Source organism: Lepisosteus platostomus, chromosome 16 (assembly GCF_059453375.1).
Source record: "Lepisosteus platostomus isolate fLepPlt1 chromosome 16, fLepPlt1.hap1, whole genome shotgun sequence".
NCBI lineage: Eukaryota > Metazoa > Chordata > Actinopteri > Semionotiformes > Lepisosteidae > Lepisosteus > Lepisosteus platostomus.
In genome coordinates this window covers 5,404,818-5,419,914 of record NC_142626.1, presented here as the reverse complement: position 1 = coordinate 5,419,914, position 15,097 = coordinate 5,404,818, and the positions used below count along the sequence as shown (strand labels likewise).

The 15,097-nt window shown below is 44.2% G+C and overlaps 1 protein-coding gene across 1 annotated transcript in view; it reads left to right on the top strand.

The window, feature by feature from the left end:
- LOC148646745 (NACHT, LRR and PYD domains-containing protein 3-like) overlaps positions 1–15,097 on the top strand; it is a 2,700,574-nt gene that overhangs the window by 1,740,135 nt on the left and 945,342 nt on the right. The window lies entirely within an intron of this gene.

The window sequence follows — 15,097 nt, the reverse complement described above, 5'->3', positions numbered from 1 at the left end:
AAGTTAAAGCCTTGATTTTATATATCACCTTTAAAAGTAGAATCTCAAAGCAAAGTAAATACCCAACACTGATTGTACCCATCTGTCATGCTAATAAAGCACCTTGATTCAAACTGAATTGAGGGAGAGAGGTGGGGAGGGCGAGCGAGAGAGCCAGGACAGACAGGCAAATAAGATACACTCCACAGACATTCACAACAGCGACATATCATAAAACATTTGCACATATAGTTAAGTTATTACTTGGTTTTCAAAGTGCAATGAAATACAATATTGTTGTTGTTGCTGTTATTGTTGTTTTTATCCTGTAAAGCGTTTTGAGAAGCCACCTTTAAAGGCGATATATAAAAGCACTGATTCTTATGGAATGTGTTCCGCCGGGGATTCAAACATTTTTTTGTTTTTTTTTAATCGCGTATCTAAGGAAATAGCAGTATAACTTTGTTCATGCACAAACATTGGCATGTTACATTATTAATTTGGGTGTCTCCTCTTGCCAGAAAGCTCTAAATTGCATTTTGAGTGCGGTTTTTGACTTTTTCTAAATTGCAACCCATAAATAAAGCTGATACAGTTTAGACTTTGAATTATTTTAAACTGTATTACAGCAGCACAATGCACTGTAGTGGTTTGATGGGTTTACTGAGACAATTATTAATTGTAACAGTAATCACGAGGTTGTTTGTTGTAGCTTTTAGAAAATCAATCGTCAGAACAACTAACAACGCACACACACGGGTTCAATACACGAGATACATTTATTAATATAAATTGTGCACCAAAGATATACTAGTCTGCCTGGATACGAGCGGCAGACCTTACTGTGAGGGTTATCAACATACAAGGTATATAATCTCGAAGAGATGCAAACACAAAGAGATACACAACAGAGAATATATGTCAATATATATCGTTCAGTTACCAAATCGCTAATCATTGTTATTACCCACTGTTACTCTAAACTCGGAAGTAAATACATTACTCATGAATTAAATTGATAACAACTTGTGTTGGGGTACAATTGAATTCTCGAGACGCAATGTAGAACATGGGGTTTACTTATCCACTGTGTATGGATTTGGAATCTCCCGGCACGAACACCAAACCAGCTGACAGGCTCTGTTGCAGCCTCTGTTGCAGCGGTTGTCCAATGGGCGTTGTGTCGGCGTCCTCTGGCTACCGGCCAACCAGTCAAGGTGCAGCTCGGAGTAGGACGGGCGGAGGAATCTGACTGCGGCGTGCAGGGCAGTCGTTGCTCCGAGGGGATCTACCAGCAGTCTGGCTGGCTAGTAGAAAGTCTCTATGCACAGAGTGTGACCGCGAGTCCTCACAAGTCACTCTTTTGCCTGGGAAGAAGCTGGTTCGTTCCCGGTCCAGCGCTGCTTCTGAATAAGCTATTCAGGTTGTCGACGAGGGTCCAACTGTAGGCTGCCGTTGGTCAAGCGGGGCATTCACGTTGGTAGAATTCTGAGTACGTACGGGATCCTCGGCCTCGCGCTTAGAACAAAGTCCAAGTCCTTTTGCAGACAACAGCAGTTGTCACGTGATTGTCTCTGAGGATGCGCGAAAATGGCCAAGGAGAGCCCAGAACTGAGCTTGCGCTCCCTTTTTGATCAAGACCCAGATGTGTGCTGATTGGTTGAGAGTTTGGCAGGCATTGGAGACCCACGTGGTATTACCACGCCCTGCCAGTCCCTGATTGGTTGGTCAAGGTGAGATATAAGTCACTTACTCTTGACACTTAGGAATGCAGTCTAGATGTCCATTCGGCACTCCCTAGACTGATAGGCGCCAATGGATGACCATTGATCATGATAGCCAGGCTTAGCTAAGTGCATCCCCGTCTGGGAGCTTGTTCCTTATCAAAAGAAAACATCTTAAATCAGCCTGCATGAATACCACAGAGATGGAGGGTGAGATGGGGCCTCCTTTAGGACAGCATACCAACGCTTAATTCTGTCTTATTAACAAGCATTGCGGCTACATATCCCCCCTTTTTGAAGGTCACGAGGTCCTGAGGCGTTGTTGCCTTCAAAACAAAAACAGAGTTAAGTGATGTCTGTTGTACCACGGTGGATTCTACCACCCAATATTCACATTACCTCTCGAGAATTTGTACAGGAAATAGTGTTGGAAAGAACATTGTATACCTGCTCTCAGTTATAAGGTACATAGAAATGAGGCATCGGGCATCATCATTAGCCCTAGACCTTAAACTTCCGGCAGTTCACTATCAGCATCGGATAGCTCTGCAGCAGGCAGACATTTGGGAGTGGTTACCTGTTTTTGGTGATACACCATTGCTCCCTTGGTCTCATTCAAACTACCCCGCAAGGCTTTGATACAAGAGAACAGCATCCAACACATTACCCCAGCCATGATCCAGCTACCTAGCAGCAGTGTCAGGATGACCACGTTTACTGTTCCCAGCGCCCCAGAGGATCCACAACGACTGTGCTTGGGACCTACCAGCATAGTTTTTAAGTTTGTGTCATTGAGAACAAATTCGACTAACTGTACACCCTCAAGGCTTACTGTCTCTTGGATTCTCTCATCCAAGTCAACGCTGTGTCCTCTGAAAGCGTCCACAATCTCGAGTTCTGTTTCATACAGTTATGACTCCAGGTGATATAGTGCTAAATCGTTGAGATGCACTATAGCTCCTTCAGGAACTTGTAGAAAAACTGTTTGGTTGGGTAGCTGCACTTCGGTAGCTGTATCATGTCTGTCATAGGTTATTGTAACAGTTAACTGTGGTGTGCTGACCAGCCATGTCTTTCCCACCTGCGCAACCTGGGGTTCGTTAACCTCACTTTTGCTCATCACTGTGGCTTTACACTTTTCAGTGGCAGCCCCCTTTCTGATACCACACAACCTCTGAGTTGTGTCCCTAAGGAATGGCTTACTTGGGCATACCCAGTGGATATCCTTGGTTGACATACACAGTTCCAGGTTTGGAACAAGGTACAAATTTGGATCATCCTCCTGGTAAGCTACGAGCGGTGGGGTGGTCAACTTCACATGCATGTCCCCCCTCCAGAAGCCAACGTTCGATATAGACTTGAGTCTATAGATTTCCTTGCTACTCACGATGGGAAGGTTCAACAGGAAACCTATTTCCTTGGCTTCGGGATTGACATTATGGGAATTACACTGCCTAGACTGTATGCAAGATGTACTTGCAATGGCTGCACCATCTCGGAAGTGGTTGTCCTCAGTACTTCTTCTACTAAAAACAGTGGAACCAAGTAGGTTGGAATCTGTCCCATGGCTATGCTAGTTACCGTGGCACTAAGCTCCCTAAGCAGATCCTGCATCAGCATTCTGACCTGTTGCACATAAGCATAATCCCACTGTAACACGTCGACAATCCTGCCCACGGTGTGGAGGGTGTTATTTAACACTGCTGCATGAAGGTTTACTGCTAATATTGTGCCCTGTAAGGTTTTGCCTAGGCTTTCCAGCCGCTGCTGCTGTTGATACAGTCTGTCACTACCCTTTGGCATTTCTGACACCTGCCTTCTTGGGGCAGTCAGGGTGAGAGTGCCGGTAACAAACAAACCTACCAAAAAGAGCAAATGCACAACACTGGCGGCAGCAATCAGTCCTCCCAAAAGTTTTTTAGGGTGGCTGATCCCAGTCATCTGCTTCTGAGTGACTGTCGCCTTTCTAAGCTGGCGCAGCGTGTACATGGTGTCTTTCTCAGTATCCCATGTGGCATCCTGGGCACCAACATCCTGGAAATCTGGGGAGATCTGACACAGCTGCTGATGCTGCTCCTCCATTTCCAGGGCATCTGCTTTTTTGATTTGTTCATGCCTGTGCTCTAGGAACCCTGCAGGGGGCGGTGCAGCGGTGGAGCATGCCTGACCCTCGGCTGAGTGGTCATCTGGAGCACCTGAGTGATCTGGGATTGTTACCCCATTCTCACTGTTCAGGTCCACCCTGCACCCCTCCTGATTGAGGAATCCCTCTATCGGCATGTTTACAATCGTTCGCTGGGCGTGGGTGTAGGACACCTGCTCGCTCCCCCCTTCCCTCGCTAGGGGTTCAGGGAGCTGCCCCAGCACTGGGATAGCTAGTTCACTGTCTTTGAACTCGCTATCACCCACCAGGCCCATGTCAGTGCAGGCGGGGATTCTGACACCCCTCTTTGCGATGTCCTGCACTGGCAGGCGGGTGGCTTGACCATCCAGCTCCAGTCTGGCTGAACCACTGTTGGTCAGACTCAGACTGACAGACTGAGCTGGTGGCTGTAAGAAAACCGGCTCGGCTTTCATTCCCTGTCCCTTCTTGGGGACTGGGTGTGTTGGAAACCCTGCCGTTGAGGCAGGAACAATCAGGTCAGTCTCTCTCACTACCTGGTAGTTGTGAGAAATAATGTTACCTGACTGCAGGTTCCCTGGGTCGCAGCAGAGGGAATCGGCATCTGGGATCAGGTGTGTCCACAGCGCAGTGGTCCCAGTGTCCAGCTGGACCTCCTGTCTAACCTGTGAATGTTGCACCAGGGGCACCTGGCGGTGGCCCTGTGACAGCTGCTCAAGCAGATCCCCACTAATAGAGGACCTCTCAGGGCTAAGGGTGAGGGCTACATCACCAACCTGCTCTCTTGCCATCTGGATCCCTTCCACCACTGTGGGGTGGTGGTCCTGACCCCTCTTGGGTGCCAGGGGGCACATTGAAAGCTCCTTTTCATCACCAAGTGGGGAGATCCGCTCCTCTTTAGGGATGTGAAAGGGGTGTGCTTTACCTGGTGGATCAGGCGGCTGCTGGGAGCACCGCTCCTGTGGCATGGAGGCTGTTGGGACCTTGGCCAGGGCACGACTTCCCTGTAGTTTTGGAAAGCAAGAAGAGACATTTATTTCTCATCCAGAGGAACCAGGAGGACCTCCAACTCAGCTATAGTGTTCAGTGGGCACTGTGTGATCACAGCATAACCACTGAACCCCCCTTTTTGCTGTGCAACAGGCTTAGGATTTTTGACCTGAGCCCACAATTTTCCACGCTGGCAGTCCACCAGAGGCTCCAGCCTGTCAAGCAAGTCTTGGCCAATGAGTAGTGGCTCTGTTTTAAACCTAGAGATATAAACAGGATGCACCACGTTCATTGGCCCAAACCTAAGTGTGTGATCCTGGCATGATCCTGGGTATAGCTGGAAATATCTATCTTACACGGTTCTACCTTAAGTCTGATGCCTTTTCCTTTCGCTACTCGTTTGAGTTCGCTGAGTAGATCGGCTGACATCAAACTAATTTCAGCCCCAGTGTCAATCAGTGCTTCTCTATCTAAGATGTTTCCAAGAGAAACCTTGGTATAAATACGCCTTACTTTGCCTTTCTGGCTGAGATTCCCTAAGAATTGTTGGAAGCCTGTCTTTTCTTTGACTTCAGGGGCGGGGTCAGCGCCCAACTCAGAGTCACAGCCTTCTTCCAGGCAGGAACCCTCCCACCCAATCAGATAGACTGAGGGAGGGGCTTGGGACGGATCCCCGCCTCCTCCAGTGAGAAGGGGCGTGGTCCCCCTCAGCTCATTCACGCTTCCGGCATTCCGTGCGGAAGGTTTACCCTGTCCTGATCTCTCAAGCAGGGCTCGTTCAAGCCGGGCCAAGCGGGCTGCAGTCGACTCCCTTCGTCCAGCCTTATGATAGGCTCTGCCTGAGCCCTTGCCTTCCCCATAGCGCGTAGCTAGATTTAAGGCGAAACTCGATAGGACCTGAACTGCGTTCACGGACCCTCCTGTGTTAAGCTGGTTCGCTACCTTAGCTACTAAATCTACTTGTAGCTTCTCAATATCATCAAAGTTCAACTTTTCGATACCGCTCCAATAACCAGGATTGTCGTCGCTAGAAATAGTACTTATAAGCGACTCCACTTCAGACATTTTAGCAGCCATTGTCATTACGTCAGAGAAACTTTAAGAGTATTACTTTTTTTTCCTTTTACCAAAATACAGTATGGAATCTAAACACCCGAGCAGTTGGATTTCCAATCAGCACGCGTTACACTAAACGCTAGAAAACAGGGGGATTTCTTTACGCAGTTATCAGCACACCCGGTATTCGCGTATAGAAGCCGCGGTGCTGTGCTGAACTTGAACTCACAGCAATATCAGTTATTCTGTGCGATTGATTCTCATTTCATTCTAAACTCGCCCGCACAGGGACGCCATTAAATGTAGTGGTTTGATGGGTTTACTGAGACAATTATTAATTGTAGCAGTAATCACGAGGTTGTTCGTTGGGGCTTTTAGAAAATCAATCGTCAGAACAACTAACAACGCACACACATGGGTTCAATACACGAGATACATTTATTAATATAAACTGTGCACCAAACATATACTAGTCTGCCTGGATACGAGCGGCAGACCTTACTGTGAGGGTTATCAATATACAAGGTATATAATCTCGAAGAGATGCAAACACAAAGAGATACACAACAGAGAATATATGTCAATATATATCGTTCAGTTACCAAATCGCTAATCAGTGTTATTACCCACTGTTACTCTAAACTCGGAAGTAAATACATTACTCATGAATTAAATTGATAACAACTTGTGTTGAGGTACAATTGAATTCTCGAGACACAATGTAGAACATGGGGTTTACTTATCCACTGTGTATGGATTTGGAATCTCCCGGCACGAACACCAAACCAGCTGACAGGCTCTTTTGCAGCCTCTGTTCCAGCGTTTGTCCAATGGGCATTGTGTCGGAGTCCTCTGGCTACCGGCCAACCAGTCGAGGTGCAGCTCGGAGTAGGACGGGCGGAGGAATCTAACTGCGGCGCGCAGGGCAGTCGTTGCTCCGAGGGGATCTACCAGCAGTACGGCTGGCTAGTAGAAAGTCTCTATGCACAGAGTGTGACGGCGAGTCCTCACAAGTCACTCTTTTGCCTGGGAAGAAACTGGTTCGTTCCCGGTCCAGCACTGCTTCTGAATAAGCTATTCAGGTTGTCGACGAGGGTCCAACTGTAGGCTGCCGTTGATCAAGCGGAGCATTCACGTTGGTAGAATTCTGAGTACATACGGGATCCTCGGCCTTGCGCTTAGAACAAAGTCCAAGTCCTTTTGCAGACAACAGCAGTTGTCACGTGATTGTCTCTGAGGATGCGCGAAAATGGCCAAGGAGAGCCCAGAACTGAGCTTGCGCTCCCTTTTTGATCAAGACCCAGATGTGTGCTGATTGGTTGAGAGTTTGGCAGGCATTGGAGACCCACGTGGTATTACCACGCCCTGCCAGTCCCTGATTGGTTGGTCAAGGTGAGATATAAGTCACTTACTCTTGACACTTAGGAATGCAGTCTAGATGTCCATTCGGCACTCCCTAGACTGATAGGCGCCAATGGATGACCATTGATCATGATAGCCAGGCTTAGCTAATTGCATCCCCGTCTGGGAGCTTGTTTCTTATCAAAAGAAAACATCTTAAATCAGCCTGCATGAATTCTTTCTCTGTGGCTGCACCACAGAGATGGAGGGTGAGATGGGGCCTACTTTAGGAGCATACCAACGCCTAATTCTGTCTTACTAACAAGCATTGCCGCTACACTGGGTAACCCTCGTAAGGGCTGTGGCCACCTGTTACACCCAGGAGTTGCTCAGGCTTTGGGTGTTCACTGCCCCAAGGTTTGGTCTCTTTCTGGGTCAGCTAGCATCTGCCACAGATTGTCCATCCTGCCTGCTTCTGACGCAGATGCAGCATTTTTGAGTTCACACAGGACAAACAGCATATGGAGACATGGTAGGAAAAACAAGCAACCACTTTTATTCTCTCTTCAACACCACACCAAACACAAGATTTACACACACATAAGGGAACAGGTACACAGGTTAAGGGTGGTAACTCTTTAACAGAAGACTACACACTTACAAAGCTACACAGAACACTTAAACTAATATAACACTATTTACATAAGCAGGGTCAGCTGCTGGTCATTGTTCTGACCCTCAGACTCCCCCTGGCTACAACTCCCAGCCTGCTTCGCGGTACCCTGAGTGCCTAGGTGCACTTCCTCTTCACCACCGGGTGAGGGTGCTACAATACTTTCCCGTCTGGTCAGCCTTACTGATATCACCTCCTTTGTTACCATTGTTGAGTAGACTTACTTCTTACTGAATTACATATTTATTTCTACAAGTCCTTTCTGCAAAGGTTTAAATGCAGTAATTCGCAAGTTATGATTTGCAATAATTTTAAAGTAACTGAGATCCTATTTACTGTTTCCTGAAGCCCCTTTCCAAGATCTAGCCATAAAGCTGTCTTTGGGAAACTGACAGGTTTGCATTTAGTAATTAAATATGGTATAAAACTGTGTAAATCACTTATAAACACTGAAGTAAAGCCAGCTGGCCTTTTTGTAATAATAATAATAATAATAATAATAATTGCTTACACTTATATAGCGCTTTTCTGGACACTAATGGGGACTCCCCTCCACCACCACCAAAGTGCAGCATCCACCTGGATGATGTGACGGCAGCCATAGTGTGCCAGAACGTTCACCACACATCAGCTATCAGTGGGGAGGAGAGCAGAGCCAATTCATAGATGGGGATTATTAGGAGGCCATGATTGATAAGGGCCAATGGGAAATTTGGCCAGGACACTGGGGTTACACGCCTTTTATTTTGGCTTCAGTGATAGAGGGATAGATGTTGCTTCCTTTTTAATAATTGTAACTTGAATTTGTTCTGTAAGAATACCATATGCCTTTCTTCACATAGGTAATAGGTTAACCTATTAATTATTAATTAATATAATCATTAATAATTAATGATTAGCAGTGGAAGGCAACCTCTCTCCAGCTCTCATTGACCGTACAAGTCTGAGCTCCTGTACTCCTAGACTCCTCTCTCCACAACCCTGGAACCTTCAGCTTTCACTACCTTCTCAGTTCCCATCTGGGGCTGCTGCTAGAACTGGCCCCTTCAGGGGTGATCTTTCATGGGATCAGGAGTCTCCCCACAAGACTCTGTTTCTCACTGACAAACCTGACAGTAAGGGTCTAACACAAACCGCCAGACTCTGCTACTCACTGTCTGCTTGACAGAGAGAGCCTCACCCTAACCTAGACAGACCACTTCTGTCTGTTTTCTGATCCTTAATATGAGAAATTGGGCTGCCCATGGGTATCCCTGCTTCCTCCATAATCCTGTGTGTCAATTAATGCTCTTCTCTGTGAATCTGGGAACATCTGGAGTGTCTCCACACTGCTCTCTGGTGGCCAAACCATGAAAAAGCCATGGCATCTTCACTTGTGTTTTCACTAAAGAAGAAGCAGACAACCTGCCTCAAAACATTTCAACTGCTCTTCAGGTACAGGAGAGACTCAAAAATAAATCAAACTCCGGGCCTTGATGGCATCTCACCAACATTACCCAGAGAAATAAGGTGTTCTTCAGAAGACACTGACAGAGCTCTTCCAGCAGCAGCTCAACACTGGGGCTGTACCCAGGATTGCTAATGCAGCGCCCATCCACAAGGGTGACAATACTGACCCAATTACAGACCAGATCACATCACTTCTATAACATGTGAGCTTATAGAAACGATTCATAGAACTAATCACTATATGGAAATAATATTCTAGTCACAATGGATCTAGAAAAGATAGGTTTTTCTTAGCTACCTAATAGATCAAGCTTACATGTGACATACACTGAGCGTATGATATGATGTATTAACATTTTTGAAGTTCCTCATAAAAGATGAATTCTCAATTTACAGACAGAAGGCACTCAGTTAAATGTGTGGTTATGGATTGAACTGGTTTAAACAACATGAAACACAGGGTGCAGACAGTAAGGGAATATTGAAATTGGGGTGATACACAGTAATTAAATGAGTCAAGGGGAACTACTGTATATTAGGACCTGCTCCCTAATTTATATGAAGAATTTGGATTCTTGTATATAAAGTAAATTAGTCAATTTTACAAAAAGATTAGAAAGCTTTGTGAATATTTTTGAAGCAGAAATTTTCATTTAAAAAGATTTAGATAAACCTCAAGATTAGGTGTTTTTATGCAAGTATAGTAGTGTATAAAAGGAATTTAGTCTTAGGTTAGTTGTGAGAAAGACACAGTGAGTTTATTATGTACTGTATGCATACAGGAATGACACAGCCATAGAGTATCCACAGCCACAGAGTAGCGGTGAAATTCAAAACATGAATTGAGGTATCCCTGTTTAAATAGAAGAGTAAGCACAGAAGATGAAAGAGATTCCCGATAAATAGCACCATCACCCTTCCCCTAAGGGGGTGATTGACATCACCCATGATTGACATATTCGTACATCAAACAAGAACACCGGCAGCTTGTTTATGACCCCGGATATTCATCCTCTACCAGCCATGGAGCATCTTGTTATTGTTTATGAATGGCATCTGCTGGATCACTGCCAAATGGTGTATTACAACACCTGCTATTTCTCAAGCAGCCCAGGCAACAGTTAAGGGCCCGAAGAAGCTCTTAACCCTTTCCTTCAGTCATAAAAAATTAAGTCTAAACATAAAATAGGAAACACTGAGCTGGAAGGGACTACTTATTAAATGAAAAAGATTCAGGTGTTGTGAGGAAGCAATAAATAAGGCAAACACAACTTTAGGCTATACAGTATACTCACAGTGTATTATTCTAATCAAGGGATGTTCTGTTAAAATTGTATGAAGCACTAGTTAGGCCTTATTTAGAATATTGCATACAGTTCAGGTCATCATGTACCAATAAAGATATTGCTACTCTTGAATCAGTACAGAGAAGAGAAGCCAGATGCAGGACTATGAGGGAACTTTAACCAAGTTCTCAAAACCTTCAAAGACATTGAGAAGGTCAACACAGCAGACAAACCAGAGGACACAAGGGGGAATATGTGGAAGTGCATTTCAATCCAGGAACAGAAGGCATGTCTTTGTACAAAAGATTGTGGGAAAATGGAACAAGCTTTCTGGCCATGAGGACTCCCCTCCAGTAGTCAATACCATGATGTTACGGTTACCAGACTGCGCCAGTTCGCTCCCCACACAGCAGCTCTCAGTGGGGAGGAGAGCAGACTGATGAAGCCAGTTCATACTGTAGATGGGGATTATGAGGAGGACATGATTTGTGAAAGTCTGGGGGAAATTTGGTCAGGACACAGTTGTAACACCCCTGCTTTTTCCAAGAAACACCCTGGGATTTTTAAAAACCACAGAGACTCAGGAACATGTCTCATCTGAAAGATGGTGCCTTTTTTACAGAATATTGTTCCCTTAGGTATACTGTGGCATTAGGAGCTGCACAGATTGCAGGGTGAGTGCTCCCTACTGTTCAGAAAGGTACTGTAACCTGTGCTTTGTAAAGTTCTTTTTTCAATTTCCACAATCCAAATTTCTGGGTGCAGCTAGCGATATGAATTATAGGTTTGGGTAATTTTTAATATATATATATATTTGTTGTGAGGGAATGTACATTCTTGACTGGATCGCACAGCTGGGGTGTACCTGAGAGGCTTATAATTAACTAGAGGTGTAGGCAGGGATAATTAACTGATAATTAGAGCAGGTGGAAGAGAAGAGGATTGTCTCTTTGGGAAAAAGACCAGTGGAAGTTATATTTAAACAGCTATATTTTAACAGTAGTTATTCTTTGGATGTTTTGAGGTTTGTAACCAGTCCTGCCTCAATTCTCTTTAGGAAAATTCTTGTTTAAAATGTAGTTGCTTTAGCACTCCAGTAAGAAGTATGCCTTTTGTTTTAATTGTTTTTTATATCAAAAAGAATTTCACTGGCCAGTTGAAAGTAGTAAGACTGACATTGGGTGTAGCTTTGAAATAGACACTTCATTAATTGGCCATTGGTATGTTGAGGTGAATGTTTGGTTGATGTGTAACCTTTTTATTCTTTTTAAAAATCCTGTTATGACATCTAGAGGGGATACTCAAATCTGACAGTAAAATCGTCTCTGGTGTTGATCCAATTAATCTTTGGACAGGTAGATAATCATGTTCCTAAACTCACTTACGTCTTATACTCATTTGAAATTTAAGATTATATATTCATCTGGTATGGGTTTTTGATATGTACATGCTATGTGTTTTGCGCAATATTACATGCAATCACCTGTCAGAGTATTTTAATCTGCGTCAGTGTGGCCTGGCTCTGGCTCTGAGGAAGGAATGAGTTACCACTGAACTGAAATGGGGCGTGTTAATTGGAGCTCTTTACTTTAGGAATATTTACAAAGGAGCACAAGGTGATCACTATATACCTGCTAAACTAATTCTGTTTGTAAAATACTACATATGAGCCATCTGCCTTCTGACTGAGACTACAGCTTCTAGCCCTGATTCCTCTGTCTATCAGTTAGCTTGCTGTGCAAACTATAAATCAATATTGCTGTTCTCTGGTGGCATTAAATGATTAATGTCCCAATGATTTTTACATTGAAGGTAATTGCTTCGGTCTGTCTCATGCAGTAAAAATGAAATATACAATATTTATGAGAGAGATGGATATTCTGCATTCCTCTACTTTGATTGAAATCTAAACAGGAACTAAACAAGTTCAGCATTGACGTTCATCAAAGTTCTGTATACGTGTATACCCAACTTATTGTTTAGAGGCTGGTCATTCCTCTTCACTCTGCCTCTCCTGGTGTAAATCAGGGATGGTTTAATGTAGAAAAATGATTTTTGTTCTTCGGGCTGTGTGTGAGAATAGTGAAGATTAGTGAAGATTAGAAATGTGCAGATCAGAAGAGGTTTTGTGGAGAACAGACCTCACTTCAATGTGAATAACCCAAAGACGTCATGTGCATAATGTCCTTTCACTTAGTGTGGACTGGTGGTCAAGACGTGAACTGACAGCAAGCTTTTGAGCTTTCTTTTTTTAAAGAGTAATTGCCTCTTACAAGCATGTCCGATTTTATAAAGAGAAAACCATTAATGATTATAATGATTCCTTCATGAGATTTTATTTGTAACATATTTAAATGATTGAAATATTAGGATATTTCAGACTATAACCTTTCAGGTGCTGAGAAAGCAAACTATGCACTAAACAGTTTTTAAATCACTAGCTAGGAGGAGACAAATGTCTGCAATGGGAGACCTGAGTTCAACATTGTGGGAAATGAACCCTGTTTCACTGACGAAATCATAGCATATTAAGCTTAATACCTAAATACATCTGAAATCCTTTTTGTGTGTTTATTACACAATGTTTATAAATGATATAAAAACTCAGCTCTGTTCATTTCAATTGTAGCAGCTCTGCAGCTGTTCTCAGCCTCAGCCCTCTGTGGTTCCTGTTAATAAGCCAGAGCAGCTCCTGTAGAGCTGAGGGAGGTTTTTGTACAGATGTGTATCACAGTGTGAATGGAAATCTACTGTATAACCACTCTGCCCACAGTAATAATCCCCTGCATCTTCAGCCTGGACTCCAGTGATTGTCAGTGTAAAGGCTGCCAGTGAACCAATCCCAGACTGACGGTTTGCTGCATATTAAACCAGGAGCTGTGGAGCCTGACCACGTTTCTGCAGGTACCAGTGCAGGTAGCTGGTACTACTACTGGTAACAGAGCTGCTGGTTTTACAGCTGATAGAGACAGAGCTTCCTGGGAGAACAGACTGAGCTGGAGACTGAGTCAGAACAATCTGCCCACTGGACTCTGGAGGTAAAATAGAAACAAGAATTATTAATACATACTTTTTATAAATATGTACACATTTGTTACATTTCTATTGAAGTACTTTAAATTGTAGGTTTACTCTAAATTTATTTATATAAAAGTTATTTCTCACATTGGTTAATATTGTGAAATTAATGTTAATAAAATAAAAACAGAGAAGTATTTTCTTTAATCCTCACCTTGAGCAAAGAGCCCCAGTGTCCCCAGCAAAAGAATCAGTGTCATCATTGTCCTGTGTGTGTCAGTGACTCTGAAAGGGCTGAACAGTGACTGATCCACACTGTGAGTCTTAAAGTGTTTGGAGCAGTGAGGCGGCACAGGTATGCAAAGCTCCTTCCTGTCACAGACAGTTAGAAAAGGCCTGAGCTGGGAGAACAGATGTAATCTGCAAGGGTTAGGTCTGTTGTTATGTGTATATAATATGTAGTTAACGTACTCCAACGTTAGATCTCTACCACATTTAGGCTGTGCATATACGTCTCTTAAAAACAACAGCTTTTTCTATAAACATTCTGAAAGCACTGATCCAGCGGAGACTTGCCTTCCCCTGAAGGTCCTCTTGCCAGCACTTGGGGATCCCAGTCCTTTGCTGGGCTTGCTACAGAACCTGCTATTCCTCTGTTTGTTTATTCCCGTCAAACTCTCCCCAGTGACCCTGCTGTTGACTTTCCACACAGCTCCTCTCGTGCTGGTCTCTCCACCTTCTCCACCTTCCACCAGACTGCAGCCTTCACTCACTCCCTGCCCAGTCAGCCCACACATCTCTCGCTCTCTGCTTCCTGCTCGCTGCCTCACCTCCCTCATCTCTCTGATCTCCCAAAGATCCCTGCAGTCCTGCGTTTGGGGCTCAACCTGTCATTTCACTGCAGGGCTGAATAGCGGCTGCAGCGTAACATACATGGTATACAACTTATTGAAACAACACCAAAACATGCATAATAAACTGTTGGAGCTTGCTAACAGCTTTTACATGCTTAACTGTGACCATCACGCTTGCTTGATCACAGATGCCCCCCCGTACTTACCCCCAAATGAACGTTTACCCAAATGGTGAATGTTCACACTAAACTCCTGATGAGAAAGGAAGGTTTCTATTTCCTGGAGTTACATCAAAGACAGGAGGGGGGAAACATATATATATAAGTTATGCAGGGCCATATCCCCTTTTGAGCTATGATAGGTACCATAACTATTATAGTCCAAATTGTGGTTCCTTGTATGCATACATTAAAGCTTGGCTGGACGAACAAAGGCTCGAATTATTTGGTTTCCACAAATTGGTACTGTGAGCAAGGTACTCCAATGGCACGAGACTTTCACACCCAGAAGGCATCTGAGATACTATACAGGAACTAAAGAACGATCAGACTGGGAGGTTAGAAAAAGAGACTTGCAAGAAAAATTAGCAGCACTAAACAAAAGGA